This window comes from Mirounga angustirostris, unplaced genomic scaffold (genome assembly GCF_029215605.1).
Source record: "Mirounga angustirostris isolate CCGP_5_RB_7025 unplaced genomic scaffold, mMirAng1.0.hap1 SCAF_11, whole genome shotgun sequence".
NCBI classification, from domain to species: Eukaryota; Metazoa; Chordata; class Mammalia; order Carnivora; family Phocidae; genus Mirounga; species Mirounga angustirostris.
In genome coordinates, this window is record NW_026991719.1 from 26,680,644 (window position 1) to 26,693,811 (window position 13,168).

The 13,168-nt window shown below is 41.6% G+C and overlaps 1 protein-coding gene across 14 annotated transcripts in view; it reads right to left on the reverse strand.

The window, feature by feature from the left end:
- The window catches only part of DMD (dystrophin), a 2,113,108-nt gene that overhangs the window by 118,625 nt on the left and 1,981,315 nt on the right, over positions 1–13,168 (reverse strand). The window lies entirely within an intron of this gene.

The window sequence follows — 13,168 nt, forward strand, 5'->3', positions numbered from 1 at the left end:
TACAGCAGAACAGAGGGAGGCCCACATCTCCGATGCCACATCCTGGAACTCTTCCTTAGCTCTCTACTGTCTCCACAAGTCTGGTTATATTATACGAAAATATCGACCCCAATGTGGCTGACATACAGTTGGTCAGATGTTTTCTTACTTGTGGCAAAATGTATTTCTAACGGACACGTTAACTGAACTATAATCCACAAAATGCAGAATACCAATTACAGAGCATCATCCATCCCCTGCAAGCCTCCTTAGAGGGGAGGGAAAAAAAACATTAGCAGTAAAGAGATCTTGGATCACAGAGCTCCCCACCCTTGCTACCAGGTATTGCCAGTGATGTGGAACGGCCTGACAGTTAATTTAATTTAAAACAACGTTTTAAGAGAGGGCTTATAGGAATAAGGCAGTCTTCTAGACATAAATAGATCTGCAGAAGTTCTAACCAGACATTTGTTTTGAATGGGACGTTAACAAGTCTGATTGTGCCCAGATGTAAGACAAGGATTAGAATTTTTAAATATATGCTTCTCTGGAAGTTAATGTCTACCTATGTATGAACACTCATAAGTAGCTCGTTCCTATTTTATCTCATTAGTGCAAAATCTCCTTAAAGTAGCATCTTTCCTTACTCATAGCTCTTAATTAAAAAAAAAAAAAAAAGCTTTGGTAACTTTCAGCTATTCAGAAATTTTGAAACCCAAATTAAGATTCCTAAATCTCTTGTTCATCTGACAGTGTAAGTTTTAGGTTCTGATTGGAAAATGATTTGCATCCTTTGCCTGTCTCTATCCATTTTTCTGGTCCCCAACCACCACACTCCCCTCAACATCCGTTCTCCTCAATCCCTTCATGAGTAAGAAAGAGGCTAACACGAACAACAGTGGAAATCTTACCTTCATGGTAATGGGAAAAAGCAAATTACCTTCCCATGGCAATGGGAAAAACAAATTAACCTTATTGCAAAAAAAAAAAAAAAAAAGTTCTGCAACCTTACTACCTTGGGCCGGTGGGTACTCCCATTTTCATCTTACCAGGGAAAAATACATTGAGTTTTTAACATTACCACTGTTGCTGTTTGCAAGGTGGAAGAAGAAATGCTGTTGAATCCCTAAGCGTGAGTAATTAGCCCAAGACAGTACCCAATTCAGGGCCTTTAAGCATCTAGGAATACAGTAAAACGCGCTCGTTTGTGCATTTTGTACACTCGAGTGGGGGAGGGGACCAGGTGACAGGACTCCTGTTGCCCACGCATCCGGAAGCTTGCTTAGAGGCCGTTTATAAAAACGAAGCATGTGACAGAATGTTTCCTTTTCAGTGTTACGTGTTCATTTTCCTGGAGACTAAATACTCGTGATTAGATCCTGATAAAGATGCTAATATGTAAATCATTGTTTTTTAAAAAAAGAGCAATCATTCAGCAGCTGCAGCTGTTATTAAAATTAATCAATGGCAGGAGCTTTTCATTTGATAATGGACTGCCTTATCCCCTGACATAGACTGAGCTGCTTTTAATAAGAAAGGATGCCGTAGGGATGGAACCACATACATCTGAATCAAGAAACGAAACTGTCAGTGTTCCTGGGAACAGTCTCGATCACCTCCAAATTCTGTTGCACCTGGGAGCTGCTTGCCGCAAAGCATGTCCTCTCTCCTTTGACCAGTGTAAGGGTTCCATCCCCCAATCAGGCAGACTCCACACATTCCTCTAAATGCATCACAGAGAGCCGTGAAGCCGCAGGAACGAGTGGCCCCCTTTCCCTGTTCAGTAGCAGGGGTCCGGGGCTTGCCCTCTCCTTTGTGAGGGTCACGGACTTCCCAGCAGGCATGAACCATTCCCCCTTCCGCTACCTCTTTGTTTCTCTCTCCCCTCATCTCCACTTTCATTCAGTCTGACCCACTTTTATTCTCCTCAGACTCTGGGATAAAACTACTTGCGGACAAACTTTGAGCAGCTTTTTTCTTTTTAACCTCAAATGTAGATGACTTTTACTTCAGCCGTTTTTGTGTCCAATTATTCCCCATAGACGCTATGGGGAAACCAGGAGTGCTCGTGTTGACCGAGCGCTCAAGGGCCAGGGCTGCAGGTACCTGATGCCACTGAGTCCTCACAGCGCCCTGAGTTCTGCAAGACCGACCTTGTTAAAGACAAGTAAAATAAAGCTCAGCCGTGTCTAGTAACTTCCCTAAGGCTGCATCCCAAAGCCTGGATTCCCCGTCAAACCTATCTGATACTCAAAGCCCTTTGATGGCCTCCCAGACTCCTCTGCTGTAGGAGATACGGGTATTTGCTGGCCCTGGGTGTCTAGAATCCTCGTCACCACGAGGGTGATGGGTAGTACCCTCAGGAGGACCGTGACTCTGGGCAGGGGGCAGAGAGTGGGGAGTGGTGCAGGGAAGCAGACCCATCACAGAAAACTGCACAAACGAAAATATGGACCCAAGACAGGGAAGCTAACAGGCTGCACGGGTGGTGGAGGGACCAGGAAGGTCATTAGACCCCTCATACGATGTAAACATTCAGTTCTTTTTATCCAGAGAAGCTTCGGGAGGAGAGGAGTCAAGCCCAGCAATATGGTCTCTACCCCAAAAGCACTTTGTTCCATAGAAACCCGGAGCTGCGTTCTGCTCAGTCCACGCAACCCATCAGGCACTTCGAGAGTTAAATCAGATCCTGTGACTTGGGGACCTAAACACCACTTATAACACATTTTATTCCAAGTTGTAAGCAACTAACTTACAGATAAACTTAGGCAACACAGCCCGAGGGTAAGTTCAGAAAGGGCTAAATCTCATCTCAAGGCAAGAATGTGGTTCTTGCCTGACTGAGGGATTTAATGGTTACTGGGCAACCAAGAATTAAATTCTTTGGAGACAGCTTTATCTCTGCGAACTTCTTTGGGAGATAACCCCCCCCCCCCCCATAATTTCTGTCAAATAAGAAAGATATTGTAGCATCTTAGATGGAGAAATCTCTCATTCTAAATTTTCATTTTCCAAATGAGTAAGGCTACGGACTAGAAAGTTCTTAGTAATTTGTCCTGGGTTCCCTAGTCAGCTAGGAGAAAAACAAGGACCAGAAGCCAAGCCTTTTTCTGTTTTTCTTCCCTGGAAAGAAGGGGTGTTTCGGCTGAAATAATAAAGTAGCTGAGGAACTCTCTTAAACAGGCAAATGCCAAAAATTACCACATAAACCAGAATCCTCCTTTTCTTTCACATTCCCGCACCTTCTTCTTTGTACTTTAGTTTATTGTGGTAAGAACCCTCAACACCCCTACGGTGGTGGCGGTGTCCCTTCCCTGACAGAGCCAGAGGCAAATACAAAGGCTCATTTCTTTTTTTTAAAGATTTTATTTATTTATTTATTTGAGAGAGAGAGAGCGCGAGCGAGAGAGGGAACACAGCAGTGGGAGAGGGAGAAGCAGGCTTCCGGCGGAGCAGGGAGCCTGATGCGGGGCTCGATCCCAGGACCTGGGATCATGACCTGAGCTGAAGGCAGGCGCTTAACAACTGAGCCACCCAGGTGACCCCAAAAGCTCATTTCAAGCGGGACTTCGACACCACTCTTTGGGCTTAAGAGCTCCCACCTTGCTCCCACCTTGCACAGAGACCATGGATTTCTTTAACCGTAGCCAGTATTTGACATTCATATTAAATCTGGAAAACAAATTTTCCCAGAAGCAAACTAAGCCTAATTTTCCCCCTACGAAGAGTAGTTTTTAGACCTTGGGATCTTCTCAAGTTTTGATCCTTCCCTCTAAACCACCCTGACACAGAAAGTCCTGAATGTTCCAAAGTGGGTTGTGTTATAGAAGTCAGGAAGTGAGAATGTGAACATTCCTGTGAAAGACCAGTCCAAACCCTGAATTAAGAAGCCAGGTCCCAGACACTCCCTTGAATGTATCAACATATGAAAGAGTTCATCTTATTTTTCATGATAATCTTCATCTTTCCATTTGAGTAACTATTTTTTTTTTGTTTGGTTTACAAAAATCCTGAGAAGGAAGTAGCATTTATAAAGTTCTGAATGGTTGACTTAAAGGCCGCTAGTTGCTAATTTTAAACTTCTTACCTTTTTTGAAAGTAAACTCTGTGCCCAACATGGGGCTCGAACTTATCACCTCCAGATCAAGAGTCACATGCTCGACTCACTGAGCCAGCCAGGTGCCCTGAAACTTCATACTTCTTACATACAAACTTCTGGGTGTTTGGCTCATAAAAATACTAACATAATTCTCCAGATAGCAAATATTCATCCACAATCTGTAACTCTACCACACAAAGAAGCTTTAGCTTAATTCTATAAAAGATCATCACCCGGGGTGTCTGGTTGACTCTTGATCTCGGGGGTCATGAGTTCAAGCCCCACATTGGTCCTAGAGCTTACTTAAGGAAGAAAAAAAAAAAGATCAGAGAACAGAACTATCAATGTGTTAAAAAACCCAGCATATTTACATGTATGTTTGCTTGTATATGCATAAAATACCTACAGACAGAAACAAAGAAACTATACTATCAACTGCCTCTTCAGAGTGAAATTGGGGGATTGTTATCAGGGCTGAGAGGGACACCTACTTTTCATACTCTCCTCTTGTACTATTTCAGTTTTTTAAATCATATGCATATATTACTTAAAAAAAAAAAAGACGGAGTGCTCTATCTATCTATTTTCTTTTCCACATTTTGCTGTGATGTCTTCCAAATTCTCGGTTTCATCCACTGTCTGTCAGGAGAATACCACTGTATCTTGGATGAAGAAGAAACCTTGATGGGTTCTGGCTATGACTTTGCAGTAAAACAACAGTAATAACGGCTCTCACTTTTGGGGTGCTTAATACATTAGCAATAAACACACGCATTCTCACCTCATACCTCCATCTCCAACATTGTTATTCCCTCCCATCTTACAGACCAGGAAGCCAAAGGCCTAAGGATTCAAATTCAAGTCTGTGGGACACTAAAGCCACTCTTCTTATTCATGCCACAGTCTCCCAGCGTGCCAGTAAAAAGAAGGGCTCTCACCCTGCCCCCAACAGCTCATATATAAAGTGCAATGAAAATACTAACCAATCTTGTTTTTTCTCACGGTGATAATTCTCAAACACTTCTTTTCTTCCCCTTTCCAAAGGCCTTCAAGGTATTTCCTCTTCAAAATGCCACTGTCACTTCCCAGGAACCAAGTTTAGCTCAAGGGCTAAACTATGGTTTAGGCATTTAAAGTACATTTAAATCCCAGCCATGGGCGCCTGGGTGGCTCAGTCGTTAAGTGTCTGCCTTCTGCTCAGGTCATGATCCCAGGGTCCTGGGATCGAGCCCTGCATCGGGCTCCCTGCTCGGCGGGAAGCCTGCTTCTCCCTTTCCCACTCCCCCTGCTTGTGTTCCCTCTCTCGCTGTGTCTCTCTCTCTGTCAAATAAATAAATAAAATCTTTAAAAAATAATAATAAATCCCAGCCATGCTATGTGAGCAAATTACCTATTTTCTCTGAGCCTCATCTGCACAATGGAGGCAGGAACATACAGGGCTTTTGAGAAGATTAACGAGGAATACATGCTTATGGTATGAAGTCCATACATTTATATGAGCTGCCCCAAATAAATTTTTGTAAAACGAGGAACTACATAAATAAATCTGTAAGTACACAAATCAACACAATTCAGACCTACTTCCCATTGCTCAAATCAATTTGCAATTTCATGGTATTGCCGTTCTCTGTGCCATCAAAGCTGAAAACCTAGAAGGCATCTTATAAGTCTTTTCTTTAAAACCTTCCAATCTGTCACTACTGTCAGGCAATTCTACCTTGAGGAGAAAACTTCCCCCACTGCTATCTTAAGTCCCTCATCATAAGTGCCACAAAGCAAAACAAAATAACTGCTCTCTCCCCTCTCTAAACATCCTTAATCCATCCCATCAAATTCTTATTCTTCAAAGCACAACACTGACTTCATCATCTCTCTTTCCAGAAGATTCAGCAATGTCTTCCCATTGCCAATCAAATGAATTTCAATTTCTCATTCTGTAACTTAAGGCACTTAAGATGCCTTTAATTCAATAGCATTAAATCAGGTTTTTCTTCAAAAACTGGAGTAAATTCTCATAGAACCATGTCCCCACTGAACCTCAAACAAGCCAGTCTTTCTCTCAATTATACCTTTGTTTATGCTGCTACACTATCTGAAAATAACCTAGTCTACATTTTAATTCACTTAAGTCTTATAAAATTCCTTCCTTAGAACAATGGTTTTGTTCTACTCTCCAAATAGCCTTCCCCAGTGATTCTAATCAATACTACTGTCTACCTGTATAAGATACCATACATTTGACCTTGATATTATTTAAGTTAGTATAGTCTTATAGCATTTATTAATGTCAGTTTTATTTCGTAAATGTCAATGTTATTCCCTAAAGAAGATAGCAAGGTAATTTGTGAAGCTGACATATGCTGTTTTTGAATCCGTGCACAAGTAAAAAGATACTCTGCAATGTAAGCTGTGCATGTGTGTGCATGTGTGTGTGTGTGTGAGAGAGAGAGAGAGAGACTGTGTGTGTGTGAGAGAGACTGTGTGTGTGTGAGAGAGAGAGAGAGACTGTGTGTGTGTGTGTGTGTGTGTGAGAGAGAGAGAGAGCAAGGTTGAATCTAAACCTTCAGTCATTCCAACTTGAAACATTTAAATTCGCCTTAAAAAAAAAATGGATGTATGTTGACATTATTAAACTATTACATCAGCAACAAGAGATGACAACATGGTTGTCATTTGAGTTCCAAAGACAGAAAGGACTTAGAATAACTTCAGCAGTCCCCCATCAGCCACAAGTAGAGTTGGTGCCATGCCCTTCACTCTCACAGGCCTTTTTTTTTTTTAAATTAATCTCCCAACACCCAACAGGGGCCTCAAACTACAACCCCAAGATCAAGAGTCACATGCTCTTCCCACTGAGCCAGCCAGGTGCCCCTCCCTCATAGGCAAGGACTTCTATCCCATCGTAAGATCCACTGCATGCCCCGGTTCACACCAGCTTGGGAGAAGGACAGGGATCAGGCCTTCTGTTTCTTTGTAACCTACTACTCAAAGGAGGACCTGGGATATTCTAAGTATTCTATATTTATGGGGAAAAGAATGCCTTACAGAGGACTATAAAAGTAAACTGTCCAGACCTATGGTATGAATAAGCTTCCCTTACTCAAGAGGCAGGAAGCCGCCTCCCTCCTCTACCCATAACCGATTAGCCTTTTTTTTTTTTTTAAAGATTTCATTTATTTATTTGAGAGAGAGAGAATGAGAGAGAGAGAGAGAGAGAGCATGAGGGGGAGAGGGTCAGAGGGAGAAGCAGACTCCTTGCTGAGCAAGGAGCCCGTTGCAGGACTCGATGCGGGACTCGATCCAGGACTCGATCCAGGACTCGATCCAGGGACTCCAAGATCATGACCTGAGCCGAAGGCAGTCACTTAACCAACTGAGCCACCCAGGCGCCCATAGCCCTTTCTTTAGAGAACCACTGGAGTTCAGGGCTCTGCTTCTATTTAAAAATGCGAAGAAACTGGAGTTGGCATAGAGAATAAGAAAATCTAACATAATGGGTGGATAACAGGTCCACTGAGGATGGATGAAGGGATAAGGCTGGTTTAGCTTGAAGAAGAGAAAGCTGAGGCATAATTCAAAAACTGTACTGATGTAAATCAGGAGTCTCTCATCACCAAGAGTCCCTCAGCAGAATGAAAAAAAGCTTGCATTACAACAGAAAAGTTTGGAAGAGTTTTGTTTGCCTAAATGGCTTTTGCTTTTACATTATTCACAAGAGGAAAATTGCTCAGTAAACATTTAAAAGAAAATGTTCATGATCACTAGTAATCAAAGATATGCAAATAATAACAATAAGATGGTTTTATGTTCTCTATTACAATAACCAAAGTAAAAATCACACTCCACACTGGCAAAGACACAGGCAGGTGGGTGCTTTCATGTATTAAGAGTGTAAATCAGACCACCTTTGAGAGATCTTCAGGCAAAACATACCAAGAAACCTAAAAACCCGAGTACCCTTGGACTCTGTGATTACACTGCTGTGAATCGAATATGTACAGAGATGTTCCTCACAGACTGACAGCAGTGAAAAAAACTGGAAACAACTGTGGAAAAAATTATTAGCTCTGCACTCTTTAATTGCATCTTGGTCAGAAAATGCATCTGAAGCAAGAGGCTACAAGCCTTAATTGACAGTGTAGAAAGAACCTTGAGCAGAACGTGGTAATTGTAGCCACAAATGGTTTCAGAAGATTAAAGTGTTGTACTCTTCATTCTCTATCCAGATTGGAAAGTTAAAGGTAAGTGATTTTTTTACATATCAGTTATTATAAAAATTAAAACTTACAGAAACTCATCATAAAATTGAGTTCCTGTCTCAACTTATCTGCTAAGAGGGCAAAGATTTTCCTGCAATACTGAAAATTTCCGAGGACAGTTGCCTTGTCACCTTGAGACCATAAATATTTGGTGCAAGAAATGTTACCCGTTAAAGTATTTGCAGTAGAAAAGTGTTCATTTACATTTATAAACTAGATTCATCAGTGGATAAACTTTACTCATCAGCCTTCTGCTTAGTGTCTGCCTATTCTGGACCACATTTTGACTTTATTCTTTAACATGTCTAAGACATAAGTAGCTTGTTGGACCAAAGGCATCACAATACTTGACTAGGCTTTCTTCTTAGAAGCCGGCTGGTAGTAAGTCTCCAACATTTTCAGGATTTATTTTCATAAATTCGACATGAATGTGAGTTTCCTTTATCACAAACTAATTCCCGAAAAATGGGAATTTTTAAGAAAGCGCAACTTGGTAAAAATAACATCCCTGAAGAATTGCAAAGAGAGAAAACTTATGATATTTGGTAAACAAAGAAACAACATTACAAACATAATATTAGCTCAAACAACCATATAAAAAATGCACAGAAAAAAGGACTAGGAGCAATTCTCTAAAATGTCAATGGTGGTTATTTCTGAGTGCTGAGATTTGAGGTGTTTTTTAATTTTCTTTTTACACTTAAACTTCATCTTCCAAAACTTCTGGCATGTACATACATGTCTTAATGTTCCAAAAATGAGATTATAAAAAAATTTCTAGACCTTCAATAGCCTTGTTTTCCTCAATATTCTTACCCTGTTATTCTCAGCTTTAGGATTCACAATGCTTGGCACTCTCTTAAGTGTTTATTCAGTCAAGGAACCCATGAATAAATGAGACTACCAGAACATCAAATTGTATTCCCCGGTTCCTTTCGTGGTTATTTAAATTCTAGATCCACATTGACACTTTCTTCCAAGGGTTTTACCACCATGATTATCAATTGGTTATTCCCTTTTGTCCTACAAGGACAAAATGAATTCCAGAAGAGCAGTTCACCTGGTTTTGCTAAGATATCAAATTGCCAATAAAATTGATAACTTAATTGATATTCTATATTTTTATTACTCTGAGGCTTTATCTTCTCCTTTCTGGGAAAAACTCTTTCTCTGCAGAGAGTTTCGTCCTGCCAGTTTAATAACGTGCTTTAGCAAAAACACCATCTCTATCTTTCTGTCTTCTCGAGTTACGGTATTTGTTTTCTTCCCCACCAAAATCACTCTCCCTTGCTCTACTGTTTCATTCAGTGAACGTTTATTGATTCAGAGGCTATTGTGCGCCAGGCACGGGTGACAAAGATGAGGAAGACAGTTCCGGCTTTAAAGAAATTTGAGTTTGCTTTGAGAGACTGCAGCATAAACAACCATCAACAATTCAAGTACTATAATCAAATGCATGGAAGCTTATTCTCAGTGTTTGGACTTCGGTGTGGCTACTTCTTTTTCTTGCCATCTCCTCTTTCATTGTTTTTAGGTCCATTTCCTTTGAAGCCAGTGTGCCCTTCTGGTGCCTAAAGTTCCTTCAGAATCACCAAGTCCTCCGAAAGCTTTTAAGGGTCTTTCTCAGCCCCGCAGAGTGGCAGAGATGGGAGGCTGCGTCTCTAGCCACAGGGTCTCCTGTACTGGAGTCATTCGTGTGTTGGTTCTCAAATCCAGTCTCTGACCTTTCCCTGCTCTGCTCTTTAAGACAAAGAATGGCATTTTCCTGCTCCCTTACCAACGGGCTTCCCGAGAAGTCTGGCCAACTGTGAGGTACTGGCAGAAGACCAGAGGGCAGGAGGAGAGGCGAGGTTGGGTCATTTCTCCCCTTCTCTGCCTTCAGCAAAAGCTCTGGCAGTGGCTGTGTCTCCTTCCAGGCTCGAGTTCCCTCTCATCAGCCCCTCTCTCAGGGCTCCTAACTGGCCACTGGTTCAAGCTCCAGCCCCAAAGAGCCTTGGCTTCTGGGGCTCTGGTGATACCCCCTCTTGCCACTGCCCTCCAGCCCTGGTAGAGCAGAGGCTCCTTGCTGTCTTCTTCGCTGTTCCATCACTGGGTAACCAGTTAACCACATGAAATACCCTCTGCTTGAAATAACAAGCGTGGTTTCTATTTTCTGGCTAGACCCGGATTGATACATCATCCAAATAAAAAATCTAAGCATTGAAATCCTCAACATGTCATATAAAACGTTTTATGGTGTCATCCCTCCTTACCCCTGTAGCCACTCCCTTGCCCCCCTCTCCACCATAACAGTGCCACCACCATTTGTCATGCATTTACTACACGTCAGGCATCTTTGCTAGTGTGTCACATTATTTTACAGGCTTTCTCCTTCCTTATGAATTATTGGGCATGTTTATCTACCAGTGTGGTTTTACGACATGTATTTGCTTCTGTAGTTTAAACTTTGAAGGTCTTCAAGACATAGGTAGGAAGAGAGCTAAAAAGTCACACACATAATGTTATTAGGGGTCATTTGCATTTCTGGTTGAAGGTTATGGTGTATATTGTTTTCTATTATAAAAGGTGCATTATTTTAGAAGTGGGAGGAAGATAAAGAAAACACTAGAAAATGTGTCATTCTAATTTGCACTTCAAATTAAAGTAAGTTTTTACTTGCTGAAGTTGGGATATACTGTGATCAGGTGAACCTCGGTACCTTGGTTACGAGGTAAACAGCTTTAGAAAAATTAAGTGGCTCCTTGAGTGTCAGGCTTGAAAACCTAACCCTGGGGGTCCCTCGCTATCTGAACTCAAGAACCCAAGAGATTTTATTGTTTTTTGGGTTTTGTTTTAAAGACTTTTTAAAAGTCATCTCTATACCCAATGTGGGGCTCGAACTCACAACCCCCAGATCAAGACTCACATGTTCCACCCACTGAGCCAGCCAGGTGCCCTGAGATTTTGTTTTTTCAATTAATTTTTTTTTTGGTAATCTCTACACCCAATGTGGGGCTCGGACTCACAACCCCAAGATCAAGAGTCACGTGCTCCACCAACTGAGCCACCCAGGCACCCCAGGAATCCCAAGAGATTTCGGATAAGAAGGGACACGGAGTATGAAAATAACACTGAGAATAATAAACTGTGAATCATAATTATCATCATTAATAGCAATTATAATTCCTCGAGCATTTACTATGTCAGACATCTTGTCATTTTACATACATTATCTCAAAGCCTCACAACACTCTCCAAGGAAAGTATCATCATAACTACTTAATCAATCAGGAAGTTGTGTTTCAAAATTGTGACCGCCTTTGTCTTCAACCACAGAGAACTGGTAGCAGAGGTAGAATTCAAATCCATGTCTCACCCGTCTCAAAGTCAACAAACTCTGCAGCTACATCACATTACTGCCCAACCTGAACTCAGAAAACGACGACAGTATAGTCACACTATAATCAATCAGTTCCCCATGGAATTCATCCTGTAACGTAAAGAGCACACATACCGCATTTTCTCTTCTGGATAAAAACAAACTTGTATTTGAAAAATATCACATTCTACACAATGTATTTAATGATATGGGTGGCGGAGGCATTAAACTAGGCAGCAGGAGCCCTGCTCCTGAACACGTAGAACCTTTCCTACAACAGGGTGATTTTATTACTTCAGCCTCCAAAATAATTGCTAAGAAGGTCTATGAAATGGGAAAGAAGATATATCCCTCCTCTGCTTGAATTTGACTCAGGCGGCAAACTATACGATCCCATAAATACAATTTTTTAGGTGTTCTTGTTTGGCGTCCGTTAGTTAGTGCCCCCCCCTCCCCCCGCCAACACACACCCAAGGTCACTCTATTTGACATTGATACTTTCAAAACTTAAGTGCTCTAGAACAGTGCTACGCAAATTCTGGTTCTTCACAGAGCAACCGGACATTGCCGCGACGTCCAAATGTGCGATCCATGGGCGCATCTCACGGAACAGAGCACAGACCAGGTTGAGCGCTGCAGAACCTGAGCAGGTGAGTTACGTGCAGTGGGAGCGCAAACCTGTCAGGGTCAGCACGATCACTTACAAGTCTGTGATGTACTGTTTATTTAGAAAAAACCAACAAACAAAATAACGGCCCTTCACCAGTTTGAGAAGCACTGCTCTAAGACGGACAGCCTCTTTAGAGAACGAGAAAGCAAAATATAAAACTAATCGCCTTCCCATCAAAATGGACACGATGAAGAATACGTACATAAACAAACATATGCGCACAACACATGCTCATGCTTGCACATACACGCACTCACATATGATGTATGTCCCAGTTACGTAAGCCCCAATTTATGAGGGGGCATGAGGCCTTCCCTGGAGTTATGCAAGGGATCAAGACAGTGGAGTGGCAAATTCTGAAACATTCTCACAGATTTTCACCAATTCATAAATAAGCTAATGATTCATCCACTATGTCATAAGACAGGCTTTCAGAATATTTTTAGGTCACTTTATTACTACCATACATAAAGTACAGACTTTAAAAACTCACTATCTATTTTATGTGAGTGTTCTGACTGTTTGGAATCTCTTTCCAGCAGAATTGCAGCTCCCAAGAGACGTACAGAGGTAATCAGACTTGTGCGCTTAAAAAAGAAATATTGGAAGTGTCTGAATACGAGCAGACACGTTTTTAGATGCCTTTACTTCGTGTGCAAAAATCGTCTTCTGCAGACCCAGCTACATAAAATTGTACACATCCAGCACTTTTCTCAGAGCTGCAGGTGTAACCTTAATGCTCCTCTTATTTAGATCAACTAAACTACAATTTGGCAGCTCTTTTAAATTGTAAACCAGTCTGA